This window comes from Rhipicephalus microplus, chromosome 4 (assembly GCF_043290135.1).
Source record: "Rhipicephalus microplus isolate Deutch F79 chromosome 4, USDA_Rmic, whole genome shotgun sequence".
Classification (NCBI taxonomy): Eukaryota; Metazoa; Arthropoda; class Arachnida; order Ixodida; family Ixodidae; genus Rhipicephalus; species Rhipicephalus microplus.
Genome location: NC_134703.1, coordinates 78,026,823 through 78,044,945, shown reverse-complemented (window position 1 = coordinate 78,044,945; position 18,123 = coordinate 78,026,823).

Sequence of the window (18,123 nt, the reverse complement as noted above, 5' to 3'; positions counted from 1 at the left end):
TCTCTCTATATATATATATATATATATATATATATATATATATATATATATATATATATATATATATATATATATATATATATATATATATAGAGAGAGAGAGAGAGAGAGAGAGAGAGCTTTTAACCCTATCCTTTTAATCCCTCCTTACCCCGATCCCTTGTGAGCTACTGTCGGGGTTCACTTTTCTCTTCTTTTCCCTTTAAGAACCACATAAGAAGAAGAAGAAAGGATGGGAAGATTGAAAGCGAACAGCTACAAACAGGTACTAAGCGAGTCACGTTAATTTAGAAGCAGCGTCTAGTACATATATTAAATTCATATTTGTTTAACTTTTTTGTTCCCTATAGGCTCTATAGTATACTTACACATGGGCACACGTTCAAAGAACGTCAGCCATCGCCACCAAATACGATATAAGTGTGCTTAAATTTTTGATACAGATCTATTATTTGGAATTACCTCAGGTACCTTACGGTATAGGTACACGTGAACGTTCCGGAATAATGTCCGTTCGCGCCCATTCAAGAAAAAAAATTAAAGAAAAAAGCAATCATATGCCAAATGACGCGTTTCCACGACTAACGCCTCGTCGTCATCTAGTTCGAAAGCAAATGCCCACCACTCCTTAGCTTAACGGTGTGCATTCATTACCACCAGGCATAAGAAAGAAGGAAGGAAAATAGGAGGAAAAGAACGGTAGGGAGGTTTATCAGTCTATAGGCAGCTGGTTTGCATATAGAGCCATCCCCGCTATCTGGGCATATTCTATTGGCCCATATTATGGATGTGATAACACAGGCGAGAGAAAGATAAGGACAAAAGAAAGGCAGGGAGGCTAACGCGGCCTGAGCGCTGTAAGCAACCCTGCACTAAGGAAGGGTGAGGGGGGCGGAAAGTTACAGAGCAGAGAAAAGTCCCTATTTCAGCCGACATCGGCCTTTGGTATCACAGATGGCTAAATCATAATAGCGCTTCAGGCACTCGACACGCTCTATTTCGTTATTTCGACGGCGCTTGTCCGAAGGTGGTTCAAGGGGCTCTACGAATTTAAGTGCCTATTCTGACCTATGCATGACTACGGCAATTTATTGTGATAGTGGAGTATTTTCCATTCTATCAATGAGCGCGTAGATCGCTTTGCTCTCATTATTATAGGCGGGTGTGTAATATATACCAGGGAGAGGAGGAGGGGGCTAATCTGGTTGAGTTATAGTAAAGTTAAGTATAGTTACGGAAGGTGTACACAGGAAGAAGTTACTTATCCCAGCGTCAAGAACCCCATCATGTTCCAAACACTTCTTCTAGATGTCTCCTTCCAACAAATCTAGCATAACACGCAATCTCATCCATCAACCAGAATACGAAGAACCTATAACGAACGGCGACAGCGCCTTAGAAGTTGGCCTATAAAAATTTTTTTCACAGCGCCCCTCCATTGCGCCAAGGCTGCTAGTGCTATGTCCATCGCATCTACGGCTTGTTCATTACAAGCAGCTGGACAGCGGGGTGGCCCGCACGAAGGTGCCTATGCCCGTAAGCCGAGCTTAATGAGCCATTGTGCGACGGTGAACCGATGCTCTCTGCTTCTCGGAGCCGCCCAGAGGCGCGACGATCGCTTGTCACACGGCAATTACCGGTTCTTCGAGGCGCGCCGCGCCATAAATATGCATGGCGTGGAGCGCTTGCGCGACAACTGTAGCCGAGGCAATGAATGCGTTTGGGCACATTAGGCTGTGCACGCCCGTTTCACCGGTGGCAGGCACAGCGGAAGAAGAACATATTATAAACCTGAGCGCAAACCACAAACGTTTCTTGTGTAATTGCGGAAGCTGTTAATTCCCGGAGGTAATAACGTCCTCCTAATACGTTTCTAATTAGTTTCTATCTATCTATCTATCTATCTATCTATCTATCTATCTATCTATCTATCTATCTATCTATCTATCTATCTATCTATCTATCTATCTATCTGTCTGTCTGTCTGTCTGTCTGTCTGTCTGTCTGTCTGTCTGTCTGTCTGTCTGTCTGTCTGTCTGTCTGTCTGTCTGTCTGTCTGTCTGTCTGTCTGTCTGTCTGTCTGTCTGTCTGTCTGTCTGTCTGTCTGTCTGTCTGTCTGTCTGTCTGTCTGTCTGTCTGTCTGTCTGTCTGTCTGTCTGTCTGTCTGTCTGTCTGTCTGTCTGTCTGTCTGTCTGTCTGTCTGTCTGTCTGTCTGTCTGTCTGTCTGTCTGTCTGTCTGTCTGTCTGTCTGTCTGTCTGTCTGTCTGTCTGTCTGTCTGTCTGTCTGTCTGTCTGTCTGTCTGTCTGTTCACAGTGACATCACCACATGCGCGCCAGCGAAATTTTTTTATCATTTTCGTCTCTTCTGGGTTCCTCTCTCTCTCACCTTCCCACTCCCCTTACCCTTTCCCGCCGCGTAGAGTAGCACACCATACTGGTGCCTGGTTAACCTCTCTGCATTCTAACTTTTTTTCTTTCTTTCTTCTTGTTACGAACTAATTATGCATAAGACATTTATTTAAATTAATTCTGGCCCTCCTCCTTTCTTTTTTATTGCAGTGCTAAGTTGTTTCAATATCCTCTCGATACATGTACTGAAATTCATTCGTGAATTATTCTTCATGTTCAAACAAAACAGGCGAGCATTACTCCTGAAGGGCGAGTCTGTGTCGCTATAGTAATAATAATAACAATAAAGCAAGACCAAACTTATGGAGAAGATGAGGCTTCAAGTGGTCAGATATCGTCGAACTGGGAATGTCTCTAGATACCGTTTTCTATGAGAAAAAGAGGACGTCATCTTCAGTTCAAATGCAGTTGCTGGCCTGAGTAAGTCAAGTCCTCTTTTTGTGGCGTTGACTCCGCTGATGCATTCTCTTTCGACGATTTCTCATAAACTTCGCATTGCAAATTTTGACACCTCATTAAAGAAAAGAGGACGAAAAGGTGCAGGAGACATGCGAGTTATGCGTGCATCGGCTATGCCTTGCAGCCTGCTTTTAACATATACATGGATATACTTCTGTCATGCACAGTGTTGTTTGATAGCTTGAGAGGACTGCCTGCATGAAGTGAGCACACTTAATGCGCCTCCTATCCAAAGAGGCGAAGGCCCGTACCTGTATTGCCGTCGCCTCCGGGGCTTTTCCTTGTCTCCAACCATGATAGGGTGATAGCCTTTCCCACGTGCGCTTGGAAGTATACCGCACAAGAATACGCACGTCTTGCGCGCAGGCGCCGTGGAAAATATGAACCCGAAATGCGCAAACGAGGTGTTAACGTCCAATGAACGTCCCGTGGTTTTAACCTAAAGCGAAGAGTATATGTGTTAGAAATATGGCCCTATGCCTCTGCCCTACCTCACTAACACGTATGCAGAACACCCCCCTGCCCCACCAAATTACCGTTCCGAGCATTTTTTTTTCGTAACATGCGCGTGACATATCTTGAACTATTATTGCTTCATGTAATCCTTAATGCTATACTTTCGAAATTTTGCGGCATATGCACATACATTTTTTTTGACGTTTTCTTAACTTCTTGTGCTCCCGTTCCAATCGATATGCAGAATTTACTGTACATTAAGGTAGACAAAAATAACATAAATTCAACAATTTATTTGCAATTTCTTCTTTTCGAGATACAGGAACCACGGAAGAAAACGCGTAAGAGAAAAAGAAAGAAAAAAACATGCGAGAAAACATCAGTCAGCATCCACTTCCGACGTTACAGCATCTGTGTCATGGTGGATACCTTTAGAAGCGGTGACATTACAGATGACTTAGACATCACGATAATGTTTAGGCTGTTCTGGACGTCCTGTACAGCATGGAAGACTCGATGCCAGTGACAGGACGAGTGGCTGATCAGGAACGAGTGTGCGCAATTACGCTGAGCACCCGGCTATATATATGATGAGCACTTGGGCTCTTCGTCTCGAATACTTTTCACGACAGTGCGTTATACACAAGCCAAAGCTGCAGGGGTGCTAATGCTCGAAGAGCGTATACTGCACCTCGAAAGCAGCTTTAGGCTGTGACGTTAGCCCTAGTGCGTCATATATATCGATCTTTCATGTCACAGGTGCGACTTCCAAGTTGGATCTTGTATAAATTGTAGTTACTGTGATATGTTCGTAACCGGAGCACAAAAACACACATAGCATCGACTTACAACCGCGTCAATTTAATAATAATATTGCTACGTAACTATCGTATGAAGGGTGAACCATCCTGTAGACAGAAGACGACGAAGAGGACTGGTTTGCTCGCTCTGTGTGCTGCGCTCCGATTTTATCGGTGTAAATACACTGGCAAACAGTCACGTCCCGTCTCATTTTACGTAACATATTTGTGGTGGAAATGCTGGGTAACGTCAGCTTTAGAGGGTTTCCAGGCGTCGTTGGTATATTTTTACTTGCCTAAACTACGATATGGTTATGAGAGACACTGCACGGAGAGCTCCAAAATTTTTAGCCATCTGTTTTTTTTTACTGAAATACAAAGAGAGGCGTACCATTAAGGAAGAAAAATTAAGGACAGAGCAGAACTTTTTTTTAACGTGCACTGACAATCGCACAGTATATATACACTGGTTTCTAGAATATATTTTCCATAAAGATGCTACTGCCACATCCGGAATCGAACTCGCGACTTTCAGCCGATTACCTTAAATACTGTGCCAACGAGGCGGACAGTGTGTTCATGTCATGAAAAAGCAAAAAAAAAAAACTATTTGGCTGGTGCCTGTATACTACTCCGGAGACCAAGTACAGCGAGACTGTATCCTATAACGAGTGAAATAATACCCGGCGTCACAGCATATTCATTTTCCCATCGCTGAACACATGACATGCCCGCAGAGGCAATTTCAGCATACCTGCATGGGCGAGTGTGTGCGGTGACAGGTTGATTGACTTTAACGGTGATAACGTGTGCAGCGATTCATACCTCCTTGAAGAAACTTTCAACAAATTTCGACATCATATGTAAGCACTGCTCGACTTCCTAACAGGCCCACTTCCTCAGCCTTTCTTAATTGTCATACTCATCAGTATCACCCATTTTTCGTACTTCAATTTCTTCAGCTCATAGAGTTCCTCTTTTTTTTCTGCACCAATATCCATTTTCTATTCTTGTCAAAATGGCCGATTTTCTAAGTTGGTGATTTGTGACTGGTTGAAATACGAGCGCGTAGCCTATATAGACTAAGACCAAGACGCGGACAAGCGCGTTCGTGTCTTAGTTAGTCCTTGTATACGTTACGCGCTCGCATTTCCAGGCCTAACTAGCGCATCTTGGCGTAGAATTGACTGTCACTGCTGCATTAAACTCAATTACGGCGGCCGTCCGGGCTGTCGGTCATAATATTTGTATGTATAAAAAACTTTCGCCATCGTGTGATTAAGTTTTCGCTGATTTCGTGTTTAAATATATAAACAGCAACTAGGATGTCGATCACTACAGCACAGAAATCGCGAAAAAAAAAGTGTTTTCCCTAAATATTGTCATCTTCTTACGTGGTCATATATTGAATAGAATTGAATGTTTATTTCTTACATGTAAAAATAAATACATGGTTGCGGAGAAGGGAAAAAGCCACTCAGTAACGGCCTGACGAAGACCACATGCGTTGGTGTATCCCCGTTTTGTCGTGATTTTCGCGTTCGCTCATTATTATACAAAACAAACACGATCAAGCTTACACGTTGAAATGCTAAGGATGTCTTTCGGCTTCAATATATGACGGGGACACGGATTTATCGGAAAGGCAGTACTTTTGTTCCAATCGGGCATGTATAGATAGGGCTTTAATGAATTGAATATTATATTACATTAACTCGCTGCTGGACACTGGCATAGCCAGGTAGGAGGGAGGTTTTTGACCTCTCATAAGATTTTTCCCTTTTGCATGTGCAAATACACAGGCACACCTACAAACGCCTTCACAAACATCAATAAGGTATGGTCGAACCCCCCCCCCCCCCCCAGGAAAAAATTTTGACTGCGCTAATGCGGCTGGATACTTTCTATAATGATCAACAAAACTCGACGCCGAATTCCTCGCGAACACAGAGTTTCTCGCGCACGTCGTGATTTCGGTAAAATTGCGACATGAACAACAAGAGTAGGCGTATTCTGCCTTATCTCGCTGAGGATAAGATATATTTACGAGACACAGCTTTTTGTCGCGTTCCCCTCTTTTCTGAACTATAGCGTTTACTAACGTTAATTATTACAAGCCAGATTTCAACAATATTGTTTTTCGTCTACTTACATATACTGGTAATTTTGCCCGCAATACATACAGTCCAATTAAGAAAATTGGGGAAACGTGCCGACATATACTCACGTGACGCGACGTAATCCACGACCGCATATGCTGCAGCTGTGACACTGCAGCCAGCAGCAACAGTGAAGACAGAACTTCGCCACAGCAACCTATAGAGAGGGAAAACAAAAAATAATAAAATCCCTCAGTCTAACAACAGAGCCATGGCATGTGGAAGATTGATGACGTCTAGACGGCACGTTCGTTATACGAGTAGCAGCCGACCCGCTAACTAAGTATATTCACATCAAAGCACACGTGGGTCCACGAGAATTGAATTCAGATATACATATTCAACTTTTGACACATGCAGGAAAGGAATAAAAAAAAAGCGCACGGAGGACGTAGGTGCCCGAAGGTAAGTGCATTTGTATACGTTCGGCGTCGGGTAATGATCAAAGATGCCGCCTTTAAGAATCGCTGCGAGCTCTCGAAGGCAAAGAGAAAGTGACGTTGTGCCGGAGAATTCAGCAGCTTGTGCCGTAGGCCAGACGTTTTCCGTGCATGCGTACTTCGTTATTCGTGCGGACACGGCCAGTGCACTAAAATGAATGATAAGTTTAGCTTGCGTATAAGGGGCTTCTAACACGGTGGTACTAAATAATTAGGTGCACTAGACCTAACATTGATTGATTGATTGATTGATTGATTGACTGATTGATTGATTGACTGATTGATTGATTGGTTCATTATTTGATTGATTGATTGGTTCATTAATTGACTGAGCGAGTGAGTGATCACATACTTATGTGATTATCATCCCATATCAATGTGCGTTTATAGTATTTGGACGATGCAGCTCGATTCTCCGTATTGATTTTTATCAATCGTGGTTAGTTGACTTGAGCGCGACACATAAGCGTTATCCCACTAAAATACGGCTAACACTACAGAGAATCGAACCTTTGGGCTTTTTTTTTTTTCGCAGCGGAGTGTCATAGCCCCCGATTCCTCATAGCCGACTGCTTAATTTATCGCCAAAGTTCCCACAGAAGTTAAGAAATTGCTATAAAATGGATTCTGACAGCAGACCTTTGTAAATAACTACGGAAGTTTCTGTATGCGATGCAAGGACAATTTGGAATTTGGTGGGATAAAAAACGCCAGGCCTGCGCGTAAGGCGCAGCACAGTCACGGACAAAGGTAAAATATTGGCCTTTCGGAGCCTTTTCAAAACACTCATTGGTTAACTACTGCAGGCACACTTGCTTGATACCCACTAGGGCATTAATAAAGAAAATTTTTGGGGCTGGTGGGCTGGCGTTCGCAATGCTATTTTTCGTCATTTTTCTGAGAAGCGTGGTATCCACTGAACACTTGCAAAGAATTTTGTGCCAATTGTTGATGCAGTGGCTGACGACGATGAGAAATTATGGCAGAAGTAGGTATGCTCCAGAGTTAATAGGGAAACAACTACAAGCTTTTGTGATGGGTTGGAACGTTGGACGGCCCACTCGGTACGCTATTCGCATTGTGCGACAACTGGTTGCTCTTTCGCTGTTTTAAGACGCTTTATCAGTCGTAGTAACGCTCCCCGCCGCGGTGGTGTAGTGGCTAAAGAACTCGGCTGCTGACCCGCATGTCGCGGGATCGAGTCTCGGCTTCGACGGCTGCATTTCCGATGGAGGCGGAAATGTTGTAGTCCAGTGTGCTCGGATTCGGGTGCACGTTAAAGAACCCCAGGTGTTCAAAATTTTCGGAGCCCTTCACTACGGCGTCTCTCATAATCATATAGTGGTTTTGGTACGTTATATCCCACATATCAATCAATCAATCAATCAATCAAATAATCAATCAATCATTCAGTAGTAGTAACGCAATTGTTTTCCCGACATCAAGCCTGCCTAAGGCAAGCTTGGCAACAAGTCACAAGCACCGGCGAAGCTCAGTAGTAGAATACTGGGCTGGCACCTAGGGGACCCGGGTTCAAGCCCGATTGTGCCATTGGTGCTAGGGTTTTTATTTTTCTAATTTCGCACGATGTGGTTACGGGCACCGGTGGCGGCGGCGGACAACTGCGCGTGATTCGAGTTGTAATCTCGTAACATCTTTCGCTGTGAAAGTATCCGTGAGATAAAACGATGGTGCGAAGTGCTACAGACCGTCCACTGTATGTAGATGAGGTGCGAGGTTGCGATAGCATCCTCGGTCAACGAGCCTGAGCTGGACCTTTCTATATTTAAAGCACGTTGTTTACGCCGGGTCAACAGCTGTTGTCGTAAGCGTCAACTCAGCGGCTGCTATCTTCAGCGGCAGATTCTACATACGCGTAAACTCATTTAGCTTACTGCAGCAAGTTGAGATGCTTCACGGAATAGATACAGCAAGCCTTAAACCACCACCGAACGACTGCTGTTGTTGTGCGCCTTTCGAAAATGGGGCATTGTCCGAGGGGCTCTCTGACGCAGGGCTCTACCTCGTCCACTTTTTGACTGTTAATTATTGAAAAAAAATACTATTATTCAACTAGACCGAGTGAGAACACTGTAGATAAAGGCACACAAGTTCCACGCAGCGTAAGCATGCACATCATGCAAGCCACCAAGGATGTGGCGCAAGCCCCATCAACAGTCGTTCAATTTACAGGAAAAAGATGGGGATATATTGAAAGTTACATTGTTTTGAAACTCGACCTATAGCAAGGTGTTATGAGAAAAAACAATATGGCAAGCTGTCCTGCAGCGCGTATTTCATCATCACCCCGAACAAGTTTCCTTGGCAAGAGCCGTAAAACAGAACGAACCAAGCCAAACCAGCCGCCAGCTTGCAACGTGATATAGGCGGCCGTATACCTTCACAGAACCGACAGGAGAGAAACAAAAAAAAAAGCCTGTCTAACTAGCCGTGACGTGTCGTCAGTGTCAGCGTTTCAAAATCCCGACAGGAAAACGTCGCTGCGCCAGACGGATGACCGCATGCGAGGCAACCGCGACGTCCGCTTCCTTTCGATCCCTTTCCTCTCATCTTCTGTTTCTTTTGTTTTATTTAATTTCCGTTTCGGCCCGTTCACCTTTCTTTTAAATCAGACGCACGAAATGCCTGCAGCACCACGCCCTTTTATGGGCTATTGTGTTAACGCTAACAACAACAACAACAACAAAAAATCGTATAGCTTTCAAAGGGACGCTGATGTGAAAGGAGAAATTATCTTAGAACAATAAAGTAAGGTCGGGAAACTCTACAATTATTACACTCAACATCGCGAATGAGAAAACCAATGCCAATTTCAATTTACCGCCAAAATCTGTGATGGGGACGTCGCATAAAAGGTTTTTTTTTTCGTACTTTGACTATGATTGGTTCAACGAAATTGGTATGCTATAGTTTATGGCTTCCTCAGAAGAAAACTTACTTAACTTTTAGTGATTAAGACCTACGTTGGCGTTTGTAGACGCCGTCAATATCTCTGACGTCACGTCGACTGCGACGGGAACTTCAAGGTCGCGTCGCCACCCGCCGTTTCTTTTTCTTCGTCTTCTCGCGGCAAGCCTGGTATATTCGGTATTGCGAGAGGCCAATTTGCTAATACGGTAAAAATTGTTTTTTTTCTTTAGTTTTGCTTTGAAATATTTTACAGCGTATTAAAGTTTCATTAAATGTGTAATTGCAGTGTTTCCTGTAATATATGCTTAATTAGATGTAGACATGGAAAAGTTGGTGCCAAGATACGGCACCACCTGCTCTTCTGCTCTTGCACAAGAGTTATCGCAAATTAGGGAACAAAAACAAAAACAAAAATAGACACGACGACAAACACTCACGCACTATAGCACCAGTTATTCTATGCAAATGAGAGTCTACATCACAGAAAAGTTCGGAGAACTAAAATTTTCACACAAATGAAATACCATCACATCTAAAAAAATGTTCGCCAAGATGTTGACACAGCAGGTCATTAACGCTTACAAAGTGTCTTAAATGCTTCATTTATGCAAATCTGTGCTTGTCATGCTATCGAGAAATCGTATCTACCTTTACGATCACGTGCCTGCGTTCTTTGCAGAGCAAAAGCTGTTCAATTCGAATTCGATGGGGGACTGTTAGAATAAGCGGGAGGCCGCTGCAATGAACGGACATCATGCATGCCACACTGCGCAGACAGAACCGAATGAAGCCACATCTGGACTCGTTAGCAGGAATTAGGCGCCACTATACACGTTCCCGGCAGGCGATCTTGTTGATTATGCTCATTGAACTGTAACAATTAACAGCTGAACGAATTTACAGATCAGTCAGCGATACGCCAGAAACAAGCAAGGACGTTGATTCATGTGAGCAGTTAACTTCATTGTAAAAATCAATAAAGTTCTTTGCTCCTAAACACGTTTATACATGACAGATTTAAAGAATGCCGAATTAACACTAACTATATAGTGATCTGCACTTGTTTGCGTTTCTTATTTCTGTCTCGAATAGCGTCGTTCGCAGCTTGCCCAATAGCTCCAGCGCAGTGGCCACTTTGTCATCTGCTGATGAATGCTGTCATTTCGTGTTTTTTTTTTATCTGTAGTCGATTGAGTTTGGCTCCGGCTTGGTTTTGATACACATAGTGATCATTCTGGGCCAACTGCTGTGAAAGCGACGAAAGCAATAGGCTCCTTGTTCAAACTAATCTTTGTGCATACCGACGTGTTCCAGTTATCAGGAGATTTCCCACCCGTTACAAATACATATGGCAGTTGGAATTACTGAGCTATACTGCATTTATTTACAGAAATTTGTCCTTTTTAATACAGTATATCACATCACATCACTTTATTTCCTTAAACACCCCTCAAGGGGGTATTACAAAAGGGGTGAGTATACAGTATACAATCATGCAGGTTAATTCCCTCGGTAAGAAAGTTTGTTACATTGTCCAAGAAGTTTGATGGATTAGTAATGGCTGCGATGGTGTGGGAAAGGCCATTCCGATCTGTTGCCGCTCGGGGGAAACATGAAAAAGAAAATGTGAGGGTTCGAGCACGTGGTCGTGGCACTTGCAGTTCAAGTCTGCGGCGTTGAGGTATGCGCGTGAGGTGAACGATGTAAGGTGGATGACAGAGATCACTGCAAAAAATAATTGTGGAATAAACATAGCATGGCAATACGACGATGAAGACAGAGATTAGATAAACTGGATTCCGTTTTCCTCAAGCGGGATGTATAAGTTATGTATAACCTCATACCTAATACTTGCGTACATATGGGTGTCTGTATGTGACCTTTTCGTCTAGTGGCCCAACGCTACAGTGGTTGCAGTGCTCGGCTTCCGACTAAAAGGTCGCGGGTTCGAGTATGATTGCATTTAGATGTTGACGAAATGCTGAAGGCCCGCACACTGCACATCGGTGTACGTTATAGAACTCCAGACCGTTGAAATTTCCGGCGCACCATAGTCATGGCATGCCTCGTGCCGATGTGATGTTTTTTCGAAACGGTACCGTTTATCAAGTTACCCTTTACACTATAACCTTCAAAACGTCTTGCTTTTATTTTTACACGTCTTCCTGTTGCCACGCATGTTTCAACCCGACTTTTCAGGCAGGCTTCCATCGAACCGTTGATCACTTCAAGAGAAAACGACTTGCCAACCCAATGAGCGTCGCTTCTAAGAAAAAAAAAATGCATGCGAGTATGCAGGCACGGTTGTTGGTGAAGTTAGCGCCCACCTAACTAGAACTAAGACTGAACGTTTTGTGACTTGCGAAAGCGACTCGATGTGTGACACACAGCCGGCTGACCAGTTCGTAGAAACGGTTAAGCGGCTGGAATAGACGAAAGCATGGCTAGTTTCCACGAAAAGCTTGTGACGAAACGGCGGTACATTCATGTCGTTCAGGGGTGTTTCGAAACTGCGCACAAACTATCCACAGCAGCCACGTCTACTTGTCTACTCGAAACTTGATCAGTGGGCTTAATACCACGGGTAATTTGATATGGCAGTTAGTTCTGTTGATGTTACTATGCCTGCATAGTGGGCAATCTAGATTGGCAACGCGCTATGCTCACATTAGTGCGTGCACAGGCCATGTCTCTTTGTAATTTACATGTAAATTCTTAGAAGTGCGCAGACTCCAGCAAAATGTGCATTGCATGAATGGTTTCAACAAGTACAAGGCAACTTCGAGATGAAGCAGTTTCAAGAAGCCCGTAATCACTTAAGTTACGTATTATGGTGTTTATACGTTTTTCCTGTCGACGTATTTGCTATCGCGTGTTTCCAACACCATCTAATGGATGGAAACAACTTTATTGAACACCAGCTAAGCTTTCGACGGACTATAGAGCTAGTCCCGCCGTCGGAATGTTTTATGTTGAATCATTTATTTACTTACAGACCCCACGTCACGAGTGCCTCTCTTATCCGTTTTATTCAACCTTGCAGTCAAGCCCGCATTCGTGGCTGCGCACACACAACCGGCTTCTATATCGACTCTGCAACCACTCTTCTTTTTTTTTACTTTACCGAACTAGTGCTAATGCAACTGTGCTACTGCTACTGCTATCGACTTAGCGCGTGTCATGCGGCACACCGGGAAAAAACAGTATGCTATCAACTGTTCCTGCTAAAACATAGAAATTTATATTTACCACAAAAAAAAGAGGGAGGGGAGATATATAGAGCACTTCGCTGTGGGACAGCTGTATCGAGTAAGAATATAAAACAAATAGCAAGTTTTGAAGAAAAAAACACAAACATGACAAATGACTCGAGCATCATGAGCTTCCGTGTAGGCCCGTTGTTTTGTTTCAAAGCAATAGTGATTCAGAGCAACTGTATGCCGCTGTGGGAGGCTATCCCCACCTATAGCTGTTAAGCATCAGAAGACGACGTGTACTCTTTAGTTCGACCTCGCCTCTGTATAAGCCATAGGTCGGCAGAACTTGTGAAACTCACTCAGACTCATTCGTCAAATATATTTAGAGCTTTGAACAAACTCGAACTCAGACTCACAAAAAAATTCCTGAGCCAGTCTCTCGGACTCACACTCACGAAAATTTTCTTCCACTAGACTATGATTGATATGTGGTGTTTAACGCTCCAAAACCACCATATGATTATTCCACTAAACTATGTTGGACTCAAACTCACCAATTCATTACTCACCTGGACACTCTCAGACTCACGACTCGATATCAGTCTGAGTGAGTCCAAGTTAGTCGACTCATGAGTCCGCTAGCCTCGAAATACCTTCTTCGACCTCGGTGTGAGTGCTCTTTAACCCCAATATCATAGTATCTTCGAAAACTAGTTCTGAGTTCTCACGAACCAGTAGGGTCATTGGAATAGATGAGAGCATAGTATCGATTCACAAATAACTTCGCTGGAAGAGTTGTTGGGAGAGAGGTCAAGGCACCCCCTTGAGTAATTCACGCCTCTGATCTATCGATTTTGCAATAATGTAGGAACGACACTGTTTCGGAATATCTGTGAGTAGACATGGGTATAAACGTGAATCCAGGTAAGGCTGATAGTAATGCTTAAGATGACTAAATATGCGGCAATATTTACTCCACTATGGGAGAGCAGCAAAGGCACGCCGAACAAGTTGCAGATTTCACAAAGGGAAGTACTATTGCACATCTATCTCGTACAGAAACGAGCAAAACGAAGAAAACAAGTGAAAACAACATGTGCACATTTCACAGATGAGTGCTAAAACACCGGTGTATCATCGTGTAACCGAATATACACAAACTAATGGAACAATAAACGGGATCAAATAATTTCGAATTTCGGAGATTATCTCGCACGCATGCCCACTGCAGTGGGATACTTGTTAGTAAGTGACAACTGAAAACTCCACCTTATCCTTTCTTGTTTTTATGAAATGTGCGTGCCATGGTCGAAGGAAACCCCTTTGCCGTTTCTCTAGACCCTCAAGGAGCGACCTAGCCACCCCATTGCTACTTGGGCGGCAAAGCCACTTCCAACTTTTCATTGCCATTTTTCAAGACCACAATCGTTGCTTAAAGTACATACACAGCCTCTGTGGATAAAACATTGCGGCGAATGCAAATCCGTCAAAATTATTGACCCCCTGGTAGTATGATATCACTTTTCGAGTGTGTCTTTTAGTGCTCGATAACAGGAAATAGAAAGAGCGAAAAAAGTCTTAAAACAAACACTTCGTAATGACTACCATAATACGGTAGCGAGTCGATTATATATCTGAAAACATACCCTTCGATGTTTCATTAAACGCGAAAATTGATCGTCGGCGTCAATCAATGGTATCGAATGTTACCCAACTTTTCCCAGTTCTACTCATTGTGAAATCTGCGGGAAGAGCCAAGCTACGGTGCACCTCTGTTACCCTGGTGAATTAGATTTTTTGCGATATTTCATGATTTTGTGTGGGTATCAATGTAATGTCCATTTCGATTTGAGAACACCACTTCCTCCGCAAGCGAAGCAAATGCGCCATCTATGGGCGTATCTGGGAACTCTTTTTGTGCGGCACGACTTTAGGCCTTCTTGACGCTCGATCCACCTTTACCTGACGCTTCGCTGTGTGGCTAACACTTCGCCCACGACCTAAAACCCCTTAATATGAAAAGTAGCGACACTATCCTAGAGTACGACGCTTTGCTCCTCTATATCCTCAGTCATTAGCCCAAGCCTCCTCTCTCAACAGGCCATATCATCTCCTGAACTTTGACCGTGCGAGCGCTGTAACTCGCCACTTTCCTCTCAATAATGCAATGTCACGCTGATAACACGTGCGATGTCCATGACCTTTTCTGTCTGACGGCCCGACAGGCGGGAGAGCAGGGCGCGTGGCGCGGCCGCTGGTTTAAAGGAAGGGCGACACTTTTCAACAAATATCCAGGGACCTCACCGCGACCGAGTCAACTGCGTCATCCACTGGTGTATCTGGGAACCGCAGCATGACATACGACGAGGACACTCATCTGTCGTCAGGTCAAGCCCCAGAAAAGCTTTTCTGCTGAAAGCGCCTTGCCGATGCCCCCCGAAATCAGCGTTTTGTAAAGGAAGGCCGCGCCTGTAATAAAACTTTTATACACATAACTTAGACTACGCCTAAAGGAGAGACTGCGCAAATTGTTATTGTAGCTATATAGAAGAGTTCCCTAACATTGTATATGATCAGATGCAGCGCCTGTCTGATTATGACGACGCTTCGAATCAGTACACATCGACTACCAGAGTTAATTACGTGCTCGTTAATGTCACCTTGGCGCGAGATTCACCCATGCTGTGTGCCTACTTCGGCTACCACAAAAGTTTGAGTCAAGATTATTGACGTATAGTCGGTACGGAGATGTGACACCAGGAATAACGTAGAGCGTCTACGTATACAACAGTGCTATATTTGCAAAAACACCAATAGTGATTGAACAAGCTCTCATTCTTTGAAGTACTAAACAGTTAACCACTCTATTGAAGACACGGTTCACTTATACCTATTATTGTGACGGAAGGATGGACAGATTCTTTCTATCGTTGGTCAGCGTCTCGAGCGGCCCATCTCGCGACCACTGCACGCTTGCCTGACATCAAATATTTGCCAACTTCGCATTTCGCTGATGCGTAGAATCCTCCATGCCAGATTGAGAGCAAATAGAATAAAAAAAAGCACAAAGCTTGTGCTCGGCTACGCAAAGCTAAATACACGGGGAAGATTATGAACGCACATTAAGCGCACCTCGCACCTGCCAACCTACCACTAACCAAGTCACGACCGACCAGCATATAGCAGCACCATGTTCAGACCCTGAATCCGCCAGATTCACCGTGTCTTCATCTTTACGTGGCCAAGTAAGATTACGATTATGATGGTGTTCCTCTCACATTTCCGACACTCGCCCACAAAGGGGGATAAGGGAAGAACCGGGCAACACGGTCTTTAAGTTACTGCAGACTGTCACCTTCTTCAATCTTTAGCGAGCTATATGGGTCAGCAGTGGAATTTAGTCAATTTATGGGGAGCACACCCTTTTATGATTTGTTACGCTATACTTCTAGCCCTTTTCATATTTAGTGCACCAGCGGAGACTTACGGCACATACCATTTCACGACGATGATAGTTTTAAAGACGATAGTCTTTCTTGAGGACCTATGACGGGAAAAGTTTGGTCTGTCTGTCTGTCTGTCTGTCTGTCTGTCTGTCTGTCTGTCTGTCTGTCTGTCTGTCTGTCTGTCTGTCTGTCTGTCTGTCTGTCTGTCTGTCTGTCTGTCTGTCTATCTATCTATCTATCTATCTATCTATCTATCTATCTATCTATCTATCTATCTATCTATCTATCTATCTATCTATCTATCTATCTATCTATCTATCTATCTATCTATCTATCTATCTATCTATCTATCTATCTATCTATCTATCTATCTATCTATCTATCTATCTGTCTGTCTGTCTGTCTGTCTGTCTGTCTGTCTGTCTGTCTGTCTGTCTGTCTGTCTGTCTGTCTGTCTGTCTGTCTGTCTGTCTGTCTGTCTGTCTGTCTGTCTGTCTGTCTGTCTGTCTGTCTGTCTGTCTGTCTGTCTGTCTGTCTGTCTGTCTGTCTGTCTGTCTGTCTGTCTGTCTGTCTGTCTGTCTGTCTGTCTGTCTGTCTTATCACCTCCGAGACTGGCACACATCTTTCTCCGCGGGCTGCATGCCTTCGCTTTCGAAGATAACTGCCAGATGGCACTTGTGTCTAACGTGCCTAGATGCGCTCGTTCGCCTCCGCCACACGCTCGAGGCACTCTAACGCAGCGCCTGCAGAATACCATTCACCAATTTTCTTGCGCAGAACATCAAATAAACGTTTTGTTCACTCTCTCCAGACGCAAGACTATCGTCTTTCGACGACATTTACAGTGTAACTTGTAGATTCAGGCCCATTTTTGTTTTCACAGCATAGTCAGAAAGATTAGGATTAGCATAAACAACTTCGCTGTTTAAAGTAGAATCTCCTTTTCTCCCTTTTGGTGTTAAGGAATAAACATGTAATGGCAAGCAAACTGCATTATTATAACTTAAGGGCGCTTCTCCATATATCATCATCATCATCACCATCATCATCATCATCATCGGCCTGATTGCGCTTTCTATGATGTAGAATCCATGTACCGCCAATCAACCCGCTTCTCTGCTTGCTGCTGCCCGGAATGCTGGAAAACCTCTTTTGCCACTTAACGTTCTGTCTCCCCTTCGTGCCTTTGCCTTCTCTGAGAATTCAGTCAGTTACGTACCCTTAATGACAAGCGGTTATCCTGCCTGCGCAATATGCATGCCTTGCCCATGTCTATTTCATCTTCTTGAGTTCGACATGTCCTTTAAAACCCGCTTGTTCCCTTTTAGATACACCTATAATTTGCTTATATCTCATGAGTTTCTTCTCAATTTATAACCGTTTTCTTACCAAATTTGTTACTGCAGTAACGTGAACCAATTGTTTGCCTCACACACGCATACCAGCGTGTAAAAAGCCACGATTCTAGGTTCAAGGGCACGGGTTCGATTCCCAGCCACGACAGCCGCGTGTCGTTGCGATGAAATGACAAAAAAAACATGGTTGATCCTCCCTTCGCAGGAATCAGTATAACACGAAATCTTACAGTACACTAATACAAAAAAAAAATGGCACCATACCCACGGAGTGAATCATGGATAGTGGGGCGAAGCATCCGTACGTCCATTCATTCTTGCTTCCGTCCATCCATGCATGCGTCTGTGTGGCCGCCCGTGAGTCCATCCGTGCGCGCGTTTGTTAGTGCGTCCGCACGTTCATCATTGCGTCCGTCCCTGCTTTCATCCATGCATCCACTCCTGCGTCCGTCCATCCGTCCGTGCAGCCAC